Source organism: Manis javanica, chromosome 7, assembly GCF_040802235.1.
Source record: "Manis javanica isolate MJ-LG chromosome 7, MJ_LKY, whole genome shotgun sequence".
Taxonomy (NCBI): domain Eukaryota; kingdom Metazoa; phylum Chordata; class Mammalia; order Pholidota; family Manidae; genus Manis; species Manis javanica.
In genome coordinates this window covers 97205085-97228428 of record NC_133162.1, presented here as the reverse complement: position 1 = coordinate 97228428, position 23344 = coordinate 97205085, and the positions used below count along the sequence as shown (strand labels likewise).

At 44.5% G+C, this 23344-nt stretch overlaps 1 long non-coding RNA gene across 3 annotated transcripts; it reads left to right on the top strand.

The window, feature by feature from the left end:
- Nucleotides 1-532: 532 nt before the first annotated feature.
- Nucleotides 533-23078, top strand: LOC140850471 (uncharacterized). Of its 3 annotated transcripts, none has more exons than XR_012133357.1 (4): nt 533-1017; nt 1305-1374; nt 21314-21522; nt 21974-23078. It is a non-coding gene; the product is annotated as an uncharacterized lncRNA (long non-coding RNA). The 3 variants fall into 3 exon arrangements; XR_012133356.1 differs by adding an exon at nt 20832-20870 and having other exon boundaries at nt 21314-23078; XR_012133355.1 differs by having other exon boundaries at nt 21314-23078.
- Nucleotides 23079-23344: the final 266 nt, after the last annotated feature.

The window sequence follows — 23344 nt, the reverse complement described above, 5'->3', positions numbered from 1 at the left end:
ACCGAGAGCAGCGGGGAGCCGCTGCCTCTCCTGGCTGGTATTGTCCGTGTTTTTTATTTGCGCTTCCAAGCTCAGTGACCCCGGAAGGGGCCGAGCTTCGGACTCGGCCTTGTTTGTCTGCTACAGGGACCGGCACCGAAACGCTGGCCTTGGCAGACCCGGGGCTCCGGGCGTGCGGAACCTCCCCCCATCCGCGCCCGGCCTCCTCACTCCGCGTCTGGTCTCGGGGTCTAAGAGGGTGATAGTCGAGGCCCAGACCTTTCCAAATTTGTTTGTGGGCAATCCCGACTGAGATGATCATGGAGTTTGGGTCCCACGGTGGCGATTGATCTCCCGGCTTCCCCAGACCCACCTCAACAGTCCGCATGCGGATGAAGGAGTTCCGGGGGTGGGGGTTCAGCGGGGGTAGCGGTTGAGGGCTGTGGTAAAACCTCGAGGACCCAGGGTGGACGGTCGCCCAACGGGTCCCCTCTGCTCTCCGGCTGGCAGCCCGTCCGCGTGGCGGTCAGCACGTCGCGTGGAGTACCGGTGACCAGGATGGGAGTGGGGATGCGGAAGAAAGGACGCGAAGCCTGCGGGAGGGAAGGAGTGGAACTAGGACCGGCATTGCCCGGGGCAGAGTTCTACCCGTCCCTGCCTTGACCCCAGGTGACCCCCTGGCTCCCAGAACCTGCAGCTAGTCCTGCGCAGAAGGAACTTCTGCTGAATCCACCGCACCCAGGCTGGTGAAAGGACTTTTAGGGCAGAGAGGAGGGAGGCTGCCTCGGCCTTCTTGGGGAAACCACAGGTGTGCGGAGAGGAGAGGGCACACGTTGCCCGGGATGGGATCCTGCGGAGGTTTCAGCCCACCTTCACCGCTCCCCTCGCCCTTCGGCCGGCCGTGGCTGCCTGCGTCCTCCCCTTTCTCTTTCCGGAGATTTCTACTTTAACCAGGAGAGCAGAACAAGAAGTCCTGCAGCGAGATCCTATTGTCTCCGAGTAGAGCCCAAGGTTTCTCAAGGCCCGGCCGGGTTCAGGGTAAGGAGAGAAACCGCAGACTTACAGCCCAGCTGTAAAGCCCCCACTACCAGCAAGAGGCAGCACCCACTGGCCTGAGCTGCTCCTCTATTTTAACAGACCTAATTAGGATTTGTCAAATGCCAAAACCTTCCTATGAGAAGCTGCCTTAGGTTTGGGAATCACAACACTGGTGTTTTATAGTTACTTTAATGGAGAGGTCTGGAAAGAGACTGAGGGTGTCAGCAGTTCTGAATGAGTGTGAACTTGAACTTGACACAAGCTCCTTTTTTCCTTTTCCTGGAAAGGTGTCTGGACCTTGAGCCAAAATACATCAAGGAAGAGACTCCACCACCACTGGACTCCTGGAAGTTACAGGTACCCTGAGAGTAGGGCTTTGGGGGCAGGGGTTGCCGAATTTGCTAGGAGTAGGGGAAGTTATTTACGTTGGCTGGGTCACCAGAGAGAGTGAAAACCAACAGACGGTGAGGCCATCTCCTCTAGCATCAACCTTTAGCATTTATCTCTTTCCCCTGTCAGTCTCCCAGCTATCAAGTGTGGACTCGACAGGAATGTTCCAAAGAAAAACTAATTAAATGGCAGTAAAATGCTTTGAAAATAATAAGTGTCATGTAAATGCCTAATGCTACTAATAATCTTGATGGTGGTAATTATGTGCCAAGAAGCACACCCCAGACAGCCCAGCGCTGAGCCCAAATCTGCGTGTCTAGGAAGATTCTGGGGAACGCCCAACCTTTCTGCTAACTGAGTCCAGCTCTGAGTGGCCAGGGGTAAGGTGGGAGCTCCAGGCCATGCTTGCATCCCCTGGGAGGCAGACCAGGTTTAATTTGGGCTGAGAGTCCTTAAGTTACTTGAGTCTCTGACACTTGAACCCATTAACTGTAAAGCAGGGAACTGGTGATTTCCAGGCTACAGCCATCCCACATGTTGGAGTCTGCTTCTTTAGAGGCTCTGACAGGCTCCTGAGTGCATTCAGGTCAAGGTCTGACCTCAGAGCTGGGTGACTTCTGTTCCCCAGAGCTTGCTTAAGACATCGCTGCAGAGCCTTCAGTGGGTTTAAAGAGAAGGATGTTCTTTTAGGGAACACGGCTGCCTTACTCTCCTCTTTCTCAGAACTCTTGAGAGGAAGAGCACGGGGTTCTTCGATCTTCCCTTTAACATTTTTTTTCTAGTTTGATGAAACACCAGGCCTTCCTCAGGACTTAGAGCTTCCTTTTAAGGCAATTTCACCACCACCCGCCTCTAATTCCCATTGTCTCCCAACTGACACTTCCCAAATACTGCTGGCCTGGAGATGTGGGGCACCGCTGTTTGCCAAAACCAGTGGAGGCTCTGAGGGCAGCAAATTGCAGTGACTCATGATGGAGGCTTTTGGAAATTTCCAACCCAGAAATCACTGGGCCTTTTAGGGGTTTTGTAGAGTCACCTAGATATTTTAATGACACCCCTCACTCCTGAACTTTTCCTAATTTCCTTTCATAATGACTTAGAGGTTAGTTACAAATTTGGACTCCTCCAACTGCCCTTCTTTGAATCTCCCGCTTTGGTTCGTACTTTAGCTTTTACTGCTATGTGATGACATACTCCTTCCCGTTTGGAAAGCACACAGCTGACTTTTTAAAAATTATTATTCAAAAGAAACAAATTCTTGTCAGCAGTAAGCTTTAAAAACAAAACACTTTGTTTTGAGTTAGGCTTAAACAATTCAACAACACCTTACTTTTAAACGTAGAATGTTTTTACATATACAGAAACAGGTAGTTTCCCAGGTAATTCTCTTTTTTAAAGGCACTCAAATGGGAATGCTATCAACAGTGGCAGTGTTCAGGTTTTGGGTTTAGGCCATGTGAGATTTTATGTCAAACTTTGAGGAGGTTTATAAGGTCAGACACCGACAAAGCACATACATGCACAACTAGGAATTCTGGAGTTTGCCATGTTACTCTTTCATGTCCAGACAGAGGCTTTGGTTTTTATTTCTTCTTTATAATGAGAGGCCTGGTTGTCGCAGTGCCCAGCCTCCTCATACATTTTCTAACTGAGAAACAGAAAAGTGTATGACATGTGCAAGCCCACACCACCCGTTAAGGGCGGGCAGAGAGTGACTTCCAGACTGATGTCTTTCCTGCCACGCCGTCCTGCCTGTGGTTTCCGTGGATAAAGAGGAAAATCCACATGCAAAATCCTTCACAGATCCCCAGTGTGACCCTAGGAATCAACAAATCCTGCAATTTAAAAATATGACAACCGCAGCCTCACAGACACTTCGGAGGCATGCAGGCAGTTTCCTGGCTGGATTGCACAAGCACACATCCAGGACAGAGGGGCAGCGAACAGTAATGTCCCCTCCCCTTGCCTGGCTTATTTTCTGGGTCGAGGCCACACTCCATGTGATGAGAGCTAAAGTCTGGGGACTGATGTGGAAAGGTGGGGAATGAATACTAAACATCACTTCTGTAACAAGTTTGTTTTGTTGTTGTTTTACTCCACTCCACCCAAGATTCTTGCTGCATCATGAAGAATTTGTTTCCAAATCAGATAAGTCACTAAGTGAGACACACTTGATATTGCAGATAAATTTTAGCAACAGCTGTGGAGTCAGCCCTTTTGTTTCATGAAGATACTGTTCCCCAGAAAACATTCTACCTTTCAGGAATTCCATAGCAAATATTTCATAAAACTTTTGGAATTTGGGTTCCCTTTGGTTGGTAGTAAGGGATGCGGAGTGGACTCGAGGAGATGGAGTGCAGCCAGGTTCTGGATGATGGGGAGAGAAGCAAGGAGAGGATGGGGCTTGGTAAAAGGAAGCATTGTGGTGTGAGATGTGTACCCTCAAGCCTTCAGCTCTCTGGTGCTGCCCTGAGCATGGTAGCTCAGCCAGCTTGATTTGATGCTTCCCACTGCACTCAGGACTCCCAATCTTTATTTGGCACCTGCAATTCTACACTGGCCACTGTACCATCCATGCATTTGTTTAATAATTTTGGTCAATGCTTTTAGAAACACTGGGACCTGAATAGGGCTATCCAGGGAATTGGGGTTTCTATTCTGATGGGGCAAGCCCTTCTCCTCCTCCACGACTGTCAACACAATGCCATACATTGGAAAGCAATCTCTCCAGAAATTTAGATGGTTCCACACTATAGACTGCTTGTCCCTGAGATCTGAAATACTCAGCATTTCCTCAAGATAACAGCATGTTATCAGGCCCCATGATAGCCTGGGAGATTGGATTCACCTTCCTCCTCTTCACAGGAGTCTGTCGAGTAGAATGGGTCAACAGCCTATAGAAACCATAGAACTAAAATCCTCCCCAAGTAAGAGTGGAGGGACAGCAGAGATGGGGGCAGTCCTGTTTTTGTCTAGTGGAAACTGCCCCAGCATGTCTAGATGAGATGAGCAGCCCAGTGTGAGGGACCAGGGTGGTAGAAGGAGGGGAGCACTAGGGTGGGAGAACCAGGCAAGCTGGCCTTCCTCCTGTACATCTCTGCATCTCCAGGAAAGAGAGATTGATGGGAAGGCTGGCAAACTCGGCTATCCGGAGCACTGCCAGTGTGGTGGAATCAGGGAAGCTACTTGTGGATGAGGAGGTGCGACAAGGCAACAGCCATAAACTCTCTTTGCTATAAGTCTCTGGTGGGCCAGAAAAGCTGTTCCTCTGTCCTCTCTGCCCATACCCTTTCCCATGGAGGGAGGACCTCATAGCCCACATCCTTCCATAAACTCAGATCCCAGGTCGATGGCCTGCAAGTAAAAAATGAGAAGAGTGTACCACATTTAGGAGTTAGAGGACTTGAAGCTTAAAAGGAGCTGAGGGTGGATTGGGGGCATTATCCAGCAGGTGGCAAAGAATTTGGGGGTATCCAGGCTGTCCTGATGCTATCTGATAAATCATTCTTGCACTTGGCATAAATTGGCCTTGGTTCTGTTATCCCTTCATTGTATGTAAGCTGCTTCTTGGAACTGACACATGTGACTTTGTCTCAACTCTGCCAGTATGGAGGACACATGTGGCCACTGAGCACTTGAAATGTGGCAGGTCCAAACTGAGATGTGTTGTCAGTGTAAAACACACACCAGATTTCAAAGACTTAGCACGACAAAAAGAATGTGAATTATCTCATTAACATTTCACTAGTGATTACACATTGACATGATAATATTTTGAATATGTTGGATTAAATAAAATATATTACTAAAGTTAATTTTACCTTTTTCTTTTCATTTTTTTACTGTGGCTATTAAATTTAAGAATGTGTATTCAGCTCTCATTGAGGGCTCGAAATTTATTTCTATTGGGACAGTGCTGATGTGGGTAATCACTTCCTTTCTGAAGCTATGGTGAGGACTTGCTCATTAGTTTCCTTCCCTTGTTAGTCACATGCGTGGAGCAGCTTAGAGCTTCAGTAAAATTTCCTTCCTGTTGAATAGGAACTGGGACAGAGGCTAGACTGGAAGCCCATCGAAGCATTTACACATACTGGCTTCTGGCGACATCGTGTGGCCACGTTTTGGTACTACACCAACAGCAGGCTGTGTGCAAGTGTCCAACGTCCAGGTCCTGGTGTTAACAGACGGCTTGCTGTAGTTACCTAATCAGATGGACTGATAAATAAGAAATCCTAAACTTGCATCAACTAATCTCTCCTCTTACTACTCTCCACCTCCTTTCAGCTCGCCACATCTGCCACTGGCAGGCTTTCCTCCTTACCTGAAGGAACAGCTTTACACAGACAGAATCCAAGCCTGGCAATCTGCAAAAGAGCTGGATTGTCTTAAGAGTCATTCAACCTCTCTGGGTCCCTTTTCCCTCAGTGCAAAAAACGAGTGGTTTTAGCAGATGGCCTCTAAACACTTCTGGCTCCCCAGATCTGTGATCTGATGGTGGTATTTGAGACATCAGTGGAGAAGATTTAAATGATGACTCACTGGTGATGACCTACAAGAAAAGCCCAGTCTTGGGCCTGACTTGAGGTCGGGGTGGGGGGGAGGGGGGCGGTGACCCAAACATGGAGCTCAGCTGAGCAACAGTCATTTCTGAGGAGGTGATAGAAAAACACAATTGTTGTCATTTGGGGAGAGAAGTACTTTACATATACTATTTCATTTAATCCTCACAACATCCCATGTATTAGGTATTATTATGTCAATTTTAAAATAGGCACATGTGCACATACTCACAGGCACACACCATGCCCTGTGCCAAGGAGCAGGGCTGCTTGGCTTCAGCGTGCTTGCTTTTCCCCCACTTCACACCCCTGCCTCTGCCTGGAGAAATCACTACCCTGAGTTCTATATTTTTCATTTACATGCTTTTTAAAAACTGGTTTTAGTATACATTGTCTAGTTTTACTTCACTTTGAGGTTCATAAAAATATTGTGTAGTACTATGGGATTTGTTTTTTCACCTAACATTACTTTTCTAAGATCCCTCTATGTCACATGTAATTGGATTTGCGTCACGTGCACAGCTGTATAAGATTTCATTACCGGACTCTGCTTCAACTTATTTACCCAGCCTCCTGCTGATGGACATCAGGATTTTTTCCAGTTCTTTGCTTTTGTGAGCATTCTCATGTGTGTCTCTTGGTATACCTATGCAGTCTCTTGAAGGCAGTAAAAAGATCACCAGTTGCCAGAGCCTTGGGGGAGGGATGAATAGGTGAAGCACAGGGGACATTTTAAGGTGATGAAACTATTCTTGAATGAGTGGCAGAACTATTATTAAATAATTTCACCACCTATAAGTGAGATGACACTATACATTTGTCAAATCCCATGGAACTTTATCACAAAGCATATACTTTAACATACATATACATTTTTAACAATTATTTAGGAGGTGGGGGGTCCTACCAAAGAATGCAGACTGTGGCAAGCAAATCTAACTATATTGCAAGTGAATGAAACAACCCAATGGTAAAGCTGGAACAATTTGGGCTACAAAATAAGGCAGCATTGGATCCTAACTCAAAGTGCAAAATAAATAACATTCATGAGTCCATCATGATATAAATGATTGAATAAATAAATGAATGGGAGAGAAGAGGCAAATCTCCCCTGCCAAAAGATTCCAAAGAATTTGTGTACATACTTTACCCTCAAGGAACAGGACCACATATTCCCACTCCATAAATGTGGGCTGTGCACAGTGACCACCTTCCAAAGAATGCACTATGCAAACGGGGGGGGGCGGGGGAGGAAAAGCATCACTTAACAGTGGTTGTCCCTGACAAACACTCCCACAGCCAGGTGATCAAGGTCAATATCAGCAGAGATGCATAATGTTAGTGCATGTCCTTGATAAAATGACAGAAATGGGACTTAACCTCCCTTTTGTTTCCTCCAAAAGCCCAGAACTCCAATCCTGGCATGAGAAATACATTAAGCAAATTCCCACAGAGGAACATCCTATGAAATATTTGACCAGAACTCCTCAGAACTGTCAAGGTCATCAAAACAAGGACAGTCTGAAAAACCATGACAACCAAGAGTAGCCTAATGAGACATGACAGATGAATGTGGTGTGGCATCCTGGGTGGGGTCCTGGGACAGAAGATAGTATATAAAGCTAAGGAAATGTGAATTAAATATGGACTTTAGTTCAGAACAATATATGATATGTAACAAATGGGCAGTAAGATGTTAGTAACAAGGGAAATAGTCATGTGCAAACTCTGTACTATTTGCTCAACTTCCCTATAAATCTAAAACTGTTCTAAAAAATAACGTGGGTTTATTAAAAATGTGTGGCTTTAAAAAGTGGTAGGTAAAAACAAAATGAAGCTTTAAGAAGTGTCTCTAGGTCACAGTGGGAACTTTGTAAAATGCCAGTTAGTAAATATTTTTGGCTTTGTGGGCTGTAGGGACTCTGTTGCGGCTACTCAGCTCTGCTGTTGCAGGGCAAAGCAGCCCTGGCGATAGCAAACCCATGGGCTGTCTGAGTTCCCATCAAAGTGTAATTAGCAAAACCAAAATGAAACAGCTGCGGAGCTGTGCTTTGCAGACGCTGCTCTAGCATCTATGCTCAAGTGGAATTGCTGGGCCACAAGTATCCAAATGCTCCATTTTGGAAAATATCATATTGTTTTCCCAAGACACTGCATCAAACAAACACATATCAGAAATGTCTTAACATAGAAGTTCCTATTAATTGATATGTCCAGAACTTAACATTTTTCTACAGTGATATCTCATTGGGTTCTTATTTTGTCTTCCCCTGACTCTGTATTCCCGGGATACTAATCTTTTACCAGATACAGATGTCCCAACATCTTCTCCCAGTTTTATGGCTTGTCTTTTCACTTTCTTTTTGGTGTCTTTCAATGAAGAGAGTTCTTAGTTTTAATGTAGCCCAGTTTAGTAATCTTTCCTTTTTATAGTTCATGCTTTTCTTCTCTCTTATTGCAGAAATCCTCTTGCACTCAAAGTCAGAAAGATACTTCCTATATTTTCTTTGAAAAGTCTTGAAATCCTGTCCTTACCTGTAAGTCCACACCACATCTGGAATTTATGCAGTCCAGAACATATGGAAAAGGAAAGGATTCCATTTTATTTTTTTCTTTTTAGATGACCAGTGGTCCTAGCCCCATGCTGTCTGTAATGTCACTGTGTCATATCATTATTCTTTACAGGTGTAAGTCTAGCTTCTCTCACTTGTCATATAATTTCTGCAAAATTGTGATAAATCTTGACATCAAAGTACTCACCACCTCTTCTTTTTTTTTTGCCTTATATAGTTATTGTTTGAATTAATTTAGTGACAGCCATTGTTTAATCAGCCCCAAGAAAGCTCCTCAAAGTGAGAGACTGCGTTTGCTTAACTTTTTCCTCCAATGCCTAGATCCCCCATTCCCATGACACACAATAGGGGCTAAATGAGTGTCTGATGAAAAATGAACATACTTTGATTCCACGATGCAGTCCTGAAGTAAACTGGATGTGGATGGGCAGATGGAAATGAGAAAGGCATTCATTCCAAGCTGAGGGAACAGAATGTGCAAAGACTCAAAGTCCAGAGGGAATGCGTGTGCCAGGGCTAGTCCAAGGAGCAACTGGCACAGGAGATGCGAAGTTCATGGAGGGGTAAGTTGGAGCAGAGACTAGAAAGAGACTGGACTGTGGAAGGCGCTGATGGCTGAGGTCAGGAGTTCCACCTTCCTCTGTCAGACAGTGGAACCCCTGTGGTTCCTTGACCAAAGAGTGACCTGACAAGGTGACCTGTGGAAAATTCCTGGCATTCGTGTGGAGAGAGGATGGGAGCATGATAACCCAGGATTGTGATTCGGCATAAAGGTACCTGGGTCCAGAAGGGTTTGATTGTTTGCTATCTAACTAAAGCCTTTGGGAAAGTAACTTAACCTTTATGAGATTCATTTTTCCCCTCTGACAAATCTGAAACACAGTAGTGATAGTCTTATCTCACTACTCAGCCCCACCATGAGAACCAAACAAGATGATTGATGGGAAAATGCAAATCATGGTTGCTATTACTGGCTGGGAGGGAATAGAAGGTGCAACCTTCCACTCTCCATCACGAAGTGAAGGGGAGAGGCTCTCCAGGACCCACTCCATAGCACCCTTGCCCTCCAGGGGTCGTCTTTGTCAAAAGCAGCTTCCTGGAATACGTGAGCATTGTCGGGCCTTGAGATGCCAGATGAGAAGCCCTGTCCAGTATCCCACCCCGTGCCCGTTCTTTCCTGCCTCGCTCGCCAACTGGCTGTAACCTCCCCCTTGCCTCCCAACAACGCCGCCATCTGGCAGACATCCTGCACAGGCGCAGCCCCTTCTTGCGCCGCTGGCTACGCCGGCGCTGCATGGTGTGCCTGGCACCCGAGATGCCTGAGTCCTTCCGTTGCCGGAGGCCAGACTGCGAGGCCTTGTGCTGCAGGTTGTGCTGGAGCGATATGCGGGCACGGTGCAGGTCTGCACACCTCGCAAGGAGCTCTCTTCCTCCGCCTAGAGTGACAGTGACGATGACGCTATCGAGCGGGTGAAAGGGCGACCTGCTCACTCTCCTACCCAGTTGCTTCCTGTTCTTACAATTATTTTTTTATTATGAAATGTACGTCACAGTAGTTTAAAAGTCCCCTCCCTTTCCCAGCCCCGCCTCCCCTTTGGTAACCACTAGTATCTTCTCAGTGTCTATGAATCTAATGCTGTTTTGTTTCTTCTGTTTTGCTTTGTTTTTATATTCCACAAATGAGTGAAATCATATGGTACTTGTCTTTGCCTGGCTTATTTCACTGAGCATAATACCCTTTAGATCCATCCACGTTGCTGGATTCCTTTCCTTTTTATGGTTGAATAATATTCCATTGTGTATATGTACCACATCTTTATCCATTCATCTATTGATGGATACTTAGGTTGCTTCCATATCTTGGCTATTGCTAACAGTGTGGTGATAAACATAGGGGTGCATATGTCTTTTTTTTAAATCAGGGATTTGTTTTCTTTGGGTAAATTCCTAGGAATGGAATTCCTGGGTCAAATGGTATTTCTACTTTTAGTTTTTTGAGGAAACTCCATCCTGCTTTCCACAGCAGTTGGACCAATTTACGTTCCCACTAACAGTGTAGAAGGGTTCCCATTTCTCTCCATCCTCGCAAGCATTTGTTGTTTCTTGTCTTTTGGGTAGTGGCCATTCTAACTGGTGTGAGGTGAAATCTAATTGTGGTTTTAATTTGCATTTCCTTGAATGAATAGTGTTGTGAAGCATCTTTTCATGTGCCTGTTGCCATTTGTATTTCTTCTTTGGAAAGTGTTCAGGTCCTCTGCCCATTTTTTCATCGGGTTATTTGTTTTTTGGATGTTGAGGCATAATGATTTCTTTACATATTTTGGATGTTAACCCCTTATTAGATGGGTCATTTACAAATATATTCTCTCATACTGTAAGAGGCCTATTTGTTCTGCTGTTGGTGTCCTTTGCTGTTCTCCCTCTATTCTTTTTCAGGAATATCTTGACTATTTTTAGTAGCCCTTTATATATTCCATATATATATGTTTTAAAAACATCTTAAGTTTTATGAGAACAAAGTCCTCCTGGAAATTTATTGGGATTTTGCATTAAACCCATAGATTGGTTTGCAGGGAATTGATATGTTCGAAATACTGCATCTCCTATCTGTGAATGTATGGTCTTAACATCTTTGTTTTACAGGTAAGGAAACTGAGGTTCAAACAGGTTAAGTTGCTTTCCCCAGGTCATACAGCTAGTCAGCAGAAGCACCACCGTTTTTTACCAAAAGTCATTTTTACCCAGTCCTTGCTCTAAATAGCTAGACTTCACCATTGATTGTTTCAGTGAGGCCTCTTTCACACAATTGTCCCTTATAGATTATTTTGATTAGCCTTGCTATCAGGGCCTCAGGCAGGAGAGTCCCAGGATTCACTGACCAGCCACCCAAACAAAGATGTTAGCTCCTCCCAGGAGGGGAGAGGGAGAGCCCCAGCCACCCACAGGTTGGGTGTGCTAAAGAGAGGGCCTCCATGCCCCTGTTTCTCCATGACACATCTCTGACTAGCTCCAGTTTTTGTCCAGCACAAGACCTGCTTGGGAGAAGCTGGGGCTGTGCATGAAGGGAAGAAGGTTGGGGAAAGGGTTTGGTTTGGGATCTGGATGAGTCAGACCCTTAGTGTGAGGCCCACAAGTCAGAAGGTTTGAGTTCGAATCCCAGCTCTGCCATTGTCTTCCTCTGCGATCTTGGACAAGTCATTTAACTTTCTAAGTCACAGTTGTCCCATTTCTAATGAGAGTTACTCATTATTTCTCCCAGATAAGACCACTGAGGGGATTGAAGTAAATGATGCATGTACCATGCTTGGTCTGGTGCCCATTGTCTAACCACTGAGACTGTGATTAGCCCTGTGAGCTCTGAGGTCCTCCTCCCCTTCAGGTTTCAGGAGTCTGGGACTCAGAGCCTACCCACTTCCCATAAAGACTTTCATGGACAAACGATCCCCACTGCAGTAAGCCTGCACATCTACTTTGACCCCAGAGGGACTTGACAGCAGCAGCAAGGGCCCTCACCCTCCAAATGTTGCAAAATGAGCTGCAAACCCCCCTGTAGTTCAAGAATTTGCTTAAAGCTCTTTAAAATAGGTTCTCAGACAGGGAGCAGCAATTAGATCTTCACAAGGCTCCAGAGGCCCTGGAAGCAGTGGTTGGGAAATCTGATGATGAACAGATAAGAAATAGCTATAATTAGCACATTCAGAGTGAACACATGTGATTGCACATAGACTTATCTTCTGATGATCAGGATAATTCTCACACAAGTCCTCACCCACAAGGAGGCTCAGCATGCCCATTATATACTACCGATTTCCTGGTTTTTATAGAGAGCAGATAAAAACTCCAAACCAGCTTGCCTGTACCTCTGCCAAATATGTCTGAATTTTTTTTTTTAACTGAGGTATAACTTAAATTCAGTAAGATCACAAATTTGGAGTGTCCAGCTTACTAATGGATATGGATACAGGTTTCTTGTATGGATACAGGTATGGAACAACCACCAAGATCTGGCTATTCAACATCCCCCCCCCCACCCACAGAAGGCTTCTTCATGCCCCTCCTAGTCATGTTCCCCACCAGAGGTAGCTGTTATTCTGACTTAATCACCACAGATTAGTTTTGCCCATTTCTGAAATTCCTATAAATGGAATTATATTACTTTTCTGCATATGGCGTCTTTCACTCAATGTGACCTCAGTGAGATGTATCTAAGATATTGCATGTTGCTGTACTTCGCTTTTTTCAACTACTGTGTAAAAACATGTATGCTATGCCACAAGTCAGTTTACTATTTCATGGGTATTTTGATTGTTTCCAGTTTGGGGCTACTTTCAATAAGACTACTGTGAACATCCTTAAACATGCCTTTTAGTGCACATGCTTGCATCTTTAGGTGGGTATAAACCCAGGAGTCGAATTTGTGGATTGTGATAGGCATTGGATTTTCTCATTCATTCTTCCTTCGTTCCTTCATCCCTGCCTCCCTCCCTCCCTCTCTCTCTCCCTCCTTTCCTTCCTTCTTCTCTCTTTTTCTTCCTAAAAATCAGCTTTGTAGAGGTACAACTTACATACAATCAAATCTAACTCTAACTGTATAATACAAAGAGTTTTGACAAGTGCACAAGGCTGTGCAACCACCACTATCATAAAGATATGTAATTGTTCCATCACCCCCAAAAAAATCCCCCATGTCCCTTTGCAACCACCTTCCCCCATCCTTAGTCCCTGGCAACCATTCATATGATTTCTGTCACTATCGTTTTGCCTTTTCTAGAACGTCACATGAATGGAGCCGTACATTCTGTAGTCCTTTGCACCTCATTTCCCTCACACAGCATAATTATTTTAAGGTTCATCTGTGTAACTGCATGTGTCAGTAGTCCTACTCTTTTTTTTGCACAGCGATATATATTTCATTGTGATATACCACATTTTATTTTTCCATTTACCTGTTGATGGATATTTGGGATGTTTGTTCCATTGTAGGGATCTTGTTAATAAAGCTATCAATGTTTGCTACAATTCTTTGCATAAAAATGTGTTTTCATTGCTTTTGAGTCAATACCTAGAAACAGGATTGTTGACTTATATGGTAAGAATATATTTAACTTTAGAAGAAATTGCCAAACCATTTTCCAAAGTGGTTGTACCATTTTGCTTTCCCCACCAGCTGTGTGAATTCCTTTTCCTCCATATCCTAATTCACACTTGGTATTGTCAATCTTTTAAATTTTAGCCAATTGTAGAAATGTGTAAGGTATCTTATTTTTGTTTTAATTATCCTTTCTTGTGCCTATTGGCCATTTGAATATCATCTTTGCTTAAGTGCTGTTCAAATCTTTTACTCACTTAAAAATTGGGTTGCTTTTCATTAAGTGGTAAGAATTCTTTTTATATCCAGGAGGCATTTATCAGATATGTATTTTGAGAATATTTCCTTCTGAGATATGGCTTACCTTTTCAGTTTCTTAATAGTGCCTTTGAAGAGCATGGATTTTTTTTTTTGAGAGGGCATCTCTCATATTTATTGATCAAATGGTTGTTAACAACAATAAAATTCTGTATAGGGGGGTCAATGCTCAGTGCACAATCATTAATCCATCTCAAGCCTAGTTCTCGTCAGTCTCCAATCTTCTGAAGCATAACGAACATGTTCTTACATAGTGAACGAATTCTTACATGGTGAATAAGTTCTTACATGGTGAACGAATTCTTACATAGTGAGTAAGTTCTTACCTGGTGAACAGTACAAGGGCAGTCATCACAGAAACTTTCAGTTCTGATCACGCATTATGAACTATAAACAATCAGGTCAAATATGAATATTCGTTTGATTTTTATACTTGATTTATATGTGGATCCCACATTTCTCCCTTTATTATTATTATCATTTTTATTTTTAATAAACTGCTGAAGTGGTAGGTAGATGCAAGATAAAGGTAGAAAACATAGTTTAGTGTTGTAAGAGAGCAATTGTAGATGATCAGGTGTGTGCCTGCAGACTATGTGCTAATCCGAGCTAGACAAGGGCAATAAAACATCCATGGATGCAGAAGCTTTCTCTCAACACAGGGGGGGCGGTGAGGTTCTAAGCTTCACCACTGTTGTTCCCCAATTTCTCACCTGATGGCCCCCCTGCGACTGTGCCTGTCTTAGGTTGTTCCTCCCTTGAGGAATCTTACCCGTCTCTGGCTAACCAGTCATCTTCCGGGACCATACAGGGAAATGTAAAGTTGGTAAGTGAGAGAGAAGCCATATTGTTTGAAAAGGTTAGCTTTTTACTTCTTTGCAGATTTATGCCCTGTGGCTTCTATGCCCAGCACTTGTCTCGAGGTATCTTTACCACCTGGAGGAATTGTTACTCGGTAAATTCGATATGAGGCACGAATTCTATTTAAGGATTGTAATTAGGAAGGAAGAAGAAAAGCTATAGAGGTAGCATATGGAAGAAAACATGGGAGGATTGATTATTTCTTTGACATATCTTCTTGTAGAGTACCTTAAGTATGTATAGGTTTTAAACTAATAACTAACTTGCGCACACATATTAACATAGTAGGAATACGGTGACATAAACAAAGCAAATCTATAATTACCAGCCATCTCCAGTGAAGCCAAGAAAACCATTTAGGCACCCTAGGCATTTGTGAAAATTAGTCTATGATATGATGGATATTGTCCAACTGTACTTGAACAGTCTGAGAGAAATCAGACAAGTTAAAGCAACCCATTTCTAGGAACTGTTCACATCCCATATGTTCTTTTAACCGTAGATAGTCATAAGATTTTAGAGCGCTACAACTTGCACCCCTCCCAACTCCTGATTGAGTTCCAACAGTACAGATCTGGTCAAATTCGTTGTCTCACTGTAGAGCATGGATTTTTTTATCTTGTTCAAGTCCAATTTATTAAACCTTTTTATCTTATAGTTTATTTATTTTTGTGTTTTATCTAAGAAAGTTCTGCCTACCCCAAGACCACAGAGTTTATCCCTATATTTCATTCTGTATTTTTTGTAGTTTTAGCAATTACACTTAGGTCTATCATTCATTACAAGTCAAATCTTGTATATAGTATGAGATAAGGGTTGAGGAATATCTTTTTCCATATGGAATTCTAGTTGGTCTAGAACATTTATCGAAATGTCTATCCATTCCTCATTGAATTACTTTGGGATCTTTGTCAAAAAAAAAGTATATATTTGATAGCATTGTTGTGAAAAGTAAGTGGGATTTTGAAAGCACTAAGCACTAGTAACAAACATAGTAGTTGCACAATAAATATCTTCACATTTATCATTTACACTTACTAATTTATAATTATTTTAGTCAGAACAGATGACGGATTTTATGAAACTGCTAATGTTAATATCGCATGTGAAACAACAGGGAATTATTATTTCTAGAACCCTTTCAAATTTGGCAAGACATTTAAAAAAAAGATGAAACCCAGTGTTGCTGAGGATGAGGGAAAATGAGCTCTCTTTCATATTGTTGGTAATACTACAAAGTAGCACAGATTTTTGTTGGGCTGTCTGGCAATATAAATCAAACTCTTTTAAAACATGTATATATTTTCACTTAGCAATTCAATTTTAGGAATTTTAGCCCAAGAAAATAAGAATGCGTTTTGAGAACTGTAAGCAAAGATGCTCACTGTAATAATATATATGATCAGGAAAAAAACCTCATAACTACCTATATGTCTGACAAATAGTGAGATAAACCATGGTACAATCATGCAAGAATATATTAGATCCCTCTTTAAAATTATGTAGTAGAAGAATGTTTTATGCTGATTGAATGAAAAGAATAGATTACATACCAGTCTTCATTTTCTCATTCAGCAAATATTTGCAGCCAGGCACTGGGCTGGGCACATGGAGAACTGGGCTATGCTGGAGAACTAGACAGACATGGTCTCTGTCTTTACATAGCTTCTAGTCAAGGAGGGAGACAGAATAAATGCCATCACAGTATAGGGTAGTAAATGCTGGAACAGGTAAAGGTTAGGTGCTAAAGGACCATTACAGGGGTGCCTAGATCAGATTTGACCTGAATTCACTGCTTAGGTAGAGCCAGAGCTCCCCTACCAAGCGATCTCTTAGTTGGACATGAAGGATGAGGATGCTCCAGGCCGAGGCAGATGTGGGGTTGGGTGAGGCCAGGAAGAGGATTCCAGGCAAAGGGAACTATGTTACTGCAAGTTCTGGGGACTATTGAAAGCTCTCAGGCTGAAGAGTGAACTGTTCAGGTGCACATTTCAGAAGGACTCCCCTTCAGTGTTGGGGGTGAGCTGGAGGGGACCGTGCTGCAGACCCATTCAGGGACAATGATGGCCTCACCCCTGGGGAGGGTGTGGTGTTGAAAAAGAGGTAGGAGGGTCAAGGGATGTTACTGGATAGGACCTGATGATTGATTGGATATGGGCAGTGAGGAAGGAAAGGAGGTGACACCAACCATGTTTCTGGCTTGGTCACTGGATCAAGGGATCCCCTCAGGAGATGAACATGAGGGAAGAAAGCTCTGGTGGGGAGGAGAGATAAGGCATTGAGTTCTGCTTGTGTTACATTCTCTTTGAGTTCCCTTAGTGGGAACACTCAGTGACAGTGGGAATTAGAGTTTGTAGCTCAGAAGAAAAATCAAGCTGCATGCAGAGATTCAGGAGTGGCTCATTGCACATAAAGGTGGCAATTGGACACAAGAGAACTCCCAGGCCATTATTTTTCAAACTAGTAGGCATTAACCCTTTAGTGGCCTATAAAATCAATTTAGCAGGACATGTCCAGAATTTAAGACAAAGAAATCAGATAAAACCTCAGAGTGCATTCACAAGTAAGGGTAAGAATTGTTTTATGCAAGTTTTGTTTTAGATTGTTTATGAGTAAAACTCGCCTCCCGTGTGCTAAGGGGATCAAAAACATAAAAGTAAAAACATCAGTCACATCACATGTGAGGTCACACTCTTGGGAGGTTAATGAAATGATGGAATGAGGCTGCACAGCAGGCTGGGGTGGGGTTCTGGGCCTCCTGTGGCAAAACGCAATGTACCGTCCCCAGCTGCAGCTTGCCCCCATCTGATAAGTGAAAGCATATGCGGAAGCCAGTCCATTGCATGTATTTAATCAATATTTGTGCCCCTTAATAGTTTGGTTTAATTAATAGTTTCTGAGGCTCAATTGCAAAAAAAAAAAAAGATAACAATTGAGTTCCCAAACTACCTCATCAATTAGTAAATGGATATAAACATATGGAAAGGCACCTGAATTCTGAATTTAACATGAGCTAATTTCTCCCTAATAAGAATTTTTTTTTAAACTAGTAGAAATGAGGTTTGTTTGATGAAGGCGCAATCCCCCAGTGGATGTTTCCTTGTCCCTGGAGTCAGGAAACATTTCTCTTACGCTAAATGGTTCATTTGATTCAACTTCCTGAAATTGATTCTTAAAGTACAGCTTTTCACAATATCTAATCAATCAGGGTCATATAAATGCTGAGGTTCTTGGATCCCACAGCAGTAAACCTGGCCTGAGTGGGAAGAGGCTGACCACATCAGGAAGGTGGGAAGAAAGTTGGAAGTCGAGGGGGGCTGATGGGGGCACACATGTCCCACAGGAGCCAGGGGTTTGAGTGAGTCTTTGCAGTCTGCCTGCTGGCTGTGGATGGGGGCAGAGGCAGGAGTATATTTTTCAGTGAGCCTCTGCTCCCAGACTCAAAATAGAGACATAGAGTTCTCCTTTACACATTTTGCCTTTAGACTGAGAGTATCAAAATGAGATGCAATATGAAGGACTTGTAAACTGTAAGTCATCCGCAAATGCTTGGTGGCGTTACTTGGATTAACAGCCCTTGGACAACTATATTAAAAACAGGAGGCAAAGCAAAGCGAAAGGAGAACCAGGATCCCAGTGCTGTTTAGGTCGTGCAGGAACTCCCTGTTCTCTCAGGTAGAGTGTAAGCACTGTGGAGACCCCATGTGGCTGTTTCAGACAGCCACAGAGACAGCAAGTGTGGATAAAATGAAGGCTTCTGTGGCCAGGATTCTCACCTGGCTCCAGTTGGCTATCTCACTGCATACATGTGGGCAGTGCATCATTATTGACTCTATAGAAAGAGCCATCCCCAGTGCTCTGGGTGCAACATGGTGGCAGGGCTGCAAGGCTGCAGGAGAGCAGAGCAGAGGCTGGAGTTGGAAGCACCGAGGACAGAGGCCCAGAGGACGGCTGTGCAGGATGACTGTGCAGAGAGGCCCAGAGGATGGCTGTGCAGACAGAGGGGCCCAGAGGCAGAGACCAGCTTGCTGCATGCAGACTCATTCTGAGTGAATGGGATTTTAGTGACTGACCTGCCACCGTAGAAATAAAGTTGGATATAACCCTTTCACCCCAAGAACGTTTTACTGTCATTTTCTTTGGTCACACTGAATCCATAGTGAACTTACCCGGGGCTGAAACCCATTGGCAAGACAGCAAGCCTGCAGACTCAGCAGACTAGCATTCAAATTGCTACTCCCTCCTGAGTGCAGATTTGAAATGGGAATGGCGGCACCTTGTTCAAAGGATTGTTTGAGTGATACAATGCGATAACCATGGGACCGTATTATATGTTCATTAAGTCCTAATTCTTGCTAAGGGAGCCCTGATCTTCCAAGATCTACAACACCAGAGAACTTCCATGCTGGGCTAAGGAGGCTGGACCTACCATTCTCAACTCCTTGCATCTCTTCACTTTTGCACAATTTCCTAAATATCAGTGTGCAAATGCTTGCTGGTAATGCATTTGAACATTCAGTCTCTGGACTGGTCCCAGGGTTAGGAATGTACCTAAAACATCTCCACTTGCCCTGGTGTTTCCCGCTGATAGTGGCCAGTGCTGGGGCCTCCAGGGCACTGCCTGCCATTTGAGGCTCTGGCCAGAGCTGGGACTCTTTTCTCTTCTAAGTCCCTTTCTCAAGGTCAGAGATAAAGGAAAGGGTTCACATAGACAGAGGGACATGTGTTTTGCTCCTTCCACCAGCCGCTCTATGGGTGTTGCCCCTGGAGCCAAGAGGGCCCCTGCAAGCCCCCCCACCAACCCTGTACCCATGTCTGCTCCATGAGGTCCTGTTCTCATGCCCTTCACAGACACACCCCTCGGGTCACCTTAAACCAGGGAGGCATAGTCCTCCCAGTCTTGCAGGAAGAAGAGAAAAGCCATCTGTCTCCATTCTGGGCAGAAGCACCAGGCAGGCCCTCAGCTCCAGCAGGGGCATCACTGAGGCTGTGGGTGGGCCTGTCTACCTCTGGGAGCAGGTATTTGATGCCCAAAGTCCTTCCAGGCATCTCCTCATGCAGATCCTCCCCTGGGCAACCATTTCTGCAGGGGTAGCTCCAGAACTTCTGTGCTGGGGAGACAGATATGGGAATGGGGGAGCGGGGCCTTGACCAGCACAGTGCAGCATGTTATAGATTCATACAAATGCAGTTTTCTAGAGGTGTTTTTTTCCCACTTGAGTAAGAACGAGAAAACATTTGTAAAAAGGACACGGTATTATTATTTCTATAATCGTTGTTATAATTAGCACTTTTCCACAGTCTCTACTTTGTAACCATGAATCCAAAGCACCCAGACAGCCATGCTTTTGCACACCTTGTTTGGCAATCAAAGCCTTCCTAAATGAATGTCAAATCATTTATAATCTTCATTCCCCTGGCTTGGTTTGAATAATCATCCATTTTTTGTGTTTGATTATGGGGTGCTGCCCTAGAACCTTTAGGATATCAGGTACCCATGGTATGTACACCACATTACCTTCCTAAACATCCCCACTTTCCCCCCATTCTGAATTCCCCAGTGTACCTGGCTCCCAGAATTTGTGATAAGGGGTCATAGGCCTTTATTACAAGAATGATTGTTGGTTGTGTGGTTGCGATTTAGGAGTAGTGGAGTAGGTTTGGACCCAAGGCTGGGCACCCACAAGCCCCCTACTAGTTCCCCTCCCACACTCTCCTGGTAACTGCTAGTCCTCAGACACTATTGCCAGCCAGCTTCTGGAAGTACTGTGACCACTGCATCAGCTCTACTGCCAACACCCAATGTCACAACCACTGGGGAGTCCCCACACACAGCCCCCAGAACTGCGCCAGCCCTTCCAGCCCACCTGCCGGTAGTGGTTTTTTCCACTGGGTTGCAGGTGTACTGTGTGGCTCTGAGCCCTGGGCAGAGAGGGGGAATGCCAGAGTGGCTGTCAACACCCAGTAGAAAAAAGTCCCAGGCCATCAGATAATGAGGCGATTATCTCTGCACCTTCATTACAGGTGCTGTCAGCCAGGACTCACAGGGACCTGCTGATGCTTGTAAGTGGTTTCCCCACCTGCCACAGCCCACACCTGGGCCATGGCATGTCAAGCTGAGAAGGGAGGGGACAATCTAGGGTCTCTCCTGAGAAGTCTGGGATGGAGGCAAAGGTGCTGTCACCCCAGCAGACCGCAGTGGCTCCAGAGATGCTTGTGGACCCCAGAAGGACAGAGCCATGTCTGTTTATTCTCCTGAGTTCTGGGGTCTTCATATGGCACCCAGCATACATTAGGGTCTCAAGGCTTATTAGGTGAGTGAATTAATAAATCCAAATAGCACCCACTAACCTCATCAGATGACAACATGTAAAAAAGTCAGAAGCCCCTGTTGGGTCAGTATTACCTGTGAGTGCTTTAATGTGGTGCCTACTGTGCATACAGCCCTGTCCAGTTCACATTTTATGACACCATGTAACAGGAAGATTTTTGTCCTTCTTTTATAGATGATGAGCTGAGATCCCCAAGAGTGAAGAAGCTTTCTAAAGGTCACCTGGGGGATGCACAGTGGGGGTGCCTTCACATCCCAGTCCCTGCCCTGAAGTCTGGGTCTTTTCCATTTGACTCTGCTCTTCATTTCCTGAGTAGAAACAACTCAAAGGCCTTGCAAAGAGACTCCAATAGTTTTCTTGTGGGGCAAGAAGCCAGGAAGCAGGTATGGAGGAGATGCTGGAGGAAGCGAGGAAGTCCGGGGGAAGGAGGAGTCTGTGTCCTGGTCGTGGGCTCCCACTCCACAGCGTGTCCTGCTTTTCAAGTGCCCTTCACCCCTTCCGGATGGTCTGAATCACAGCTTCTCTACAGGCTTGAGGATTTCTCTCACTGCCACTCCCATGCCCCAGCTCTGCCCTGCCCCCATGCCCCTGGTTCCGTGGTCCACGCAGAGCAGCATCATTGCTCTTTTGGGGCTGGGGGACCTCAGCTCCTCATATTGTTCTCTGTAAAATCCCAAGAAACCAGGTTTGTTACTCCTTCCCACCTGTGGGAGAAGCCTCTGGGGGACTCACTCTCTGCATTCCTGTCCCCTTGAGGGTGAGCTGGATTTGGTGGCTCATTTCTAGGAAAAAGGAGGCCTTGAGGCTCAGTGTTCAACGTTGTTGTTCACGTAGGAATCACCTCACCCTGGTGTCCGCAAGCAGTTATCATAGGGTCTGATGGAAAACCAAGAGCCCGCTCCCAACACAAACGCATGTCATGCTCAGCACATTTGCGAGAGGTCTGTGAGCTCCTACCCAGAGCTCCATCCTGGACACCTCCATTTACAATCTCCAGGTAAAGGGTAAGTTTCTGGAAAGGTTAATACTTCTTTAAACAGCATTCACGGCTGACCGCCCATTAGATGTGACAGAAGGCCCACTATGGTAAGAGCTGACCTAGAATTCAAATGCGGCGACATCACACCACTGTTATGCCAGTAGCACTTCTGGGTGCATTAGAAAAGATGACCTGCCTTTGGCTGGAGTGGTGCATGAGCTGGATCTCAGGCCCACTTATTCCTGGCAGGTGCCCCCCTGTATGAAGGGCACAACTTGCCAAACATAAGTGGTGGCCCTTTGCAGCACTCCCAAGTGGGAACCACAAGGACTGTCTGCTGATATGAGGGATCTGTGCAGACAGCAGCACCAGAGATGTGGACCGTCTGGAATACATTTCTCTGGTATGGTCCGTGGTGTGGGTCTTGCCCTTACAGCTAGTATGGCAACACCATGGTTCCCTTACAAGTGATTCCAAATCAGCCCTAGACTGCCTTTCTGTCTGTTTGTCAAGCAATATCAGGAGCTGTTTGTTGGTTGTTCTGCTTTGTTTTAGGTCTGTTCTGTACTTGGTGAAATGCACAGAACTTAAGTGTACAGTTTGGTAAGTTCTGACAAACATATACACCATAATATACACCATGTAACATACTCAGATCAAGAAATACAAGATCTCCATCATTCTAGAAAGTTCCCTAATGCCTTCTTCACTTAATCACCTCCCTGCTCCTCAAGCCATGCCAAGGCAGCCACTACTTAGATTGATGTTACTAGGGACTGGTTGTGCTGCTTTGTGAGCCTCATGTATGGACTCATAAATACACACACTGCTGCGTCTGTCTTCTTTTGCTCAGCATTATTTCCGTGTGATCCATTCATGTTGTACATACCTGAAATTTATTCCCTTCATAAAATCTTATTGTATGAATATGTGGTTTGTTCATTCTCCTTTGATGGATACCTGGACATTTCCATTTTTTGTCTGTTCTGAATAAAGATGCTGCAAATATTTTTGTCAAGTCGTTCATGGACACATATAGACTTATTTCTGTTGGATAAAGACCTAGGAATGAAATTGCTGGATCAAAGATAGATATGTTAACATTTGATAGAAACTTCCAGACAGTTTTCCAAACTGGTATATTATGTTCTCTTTTGTTTAACCTTTGATTTTAAATATGTTTTAAATTGTTCCAAGTAGCTTTTGGAAGAGGGCAGGTTTTAAAT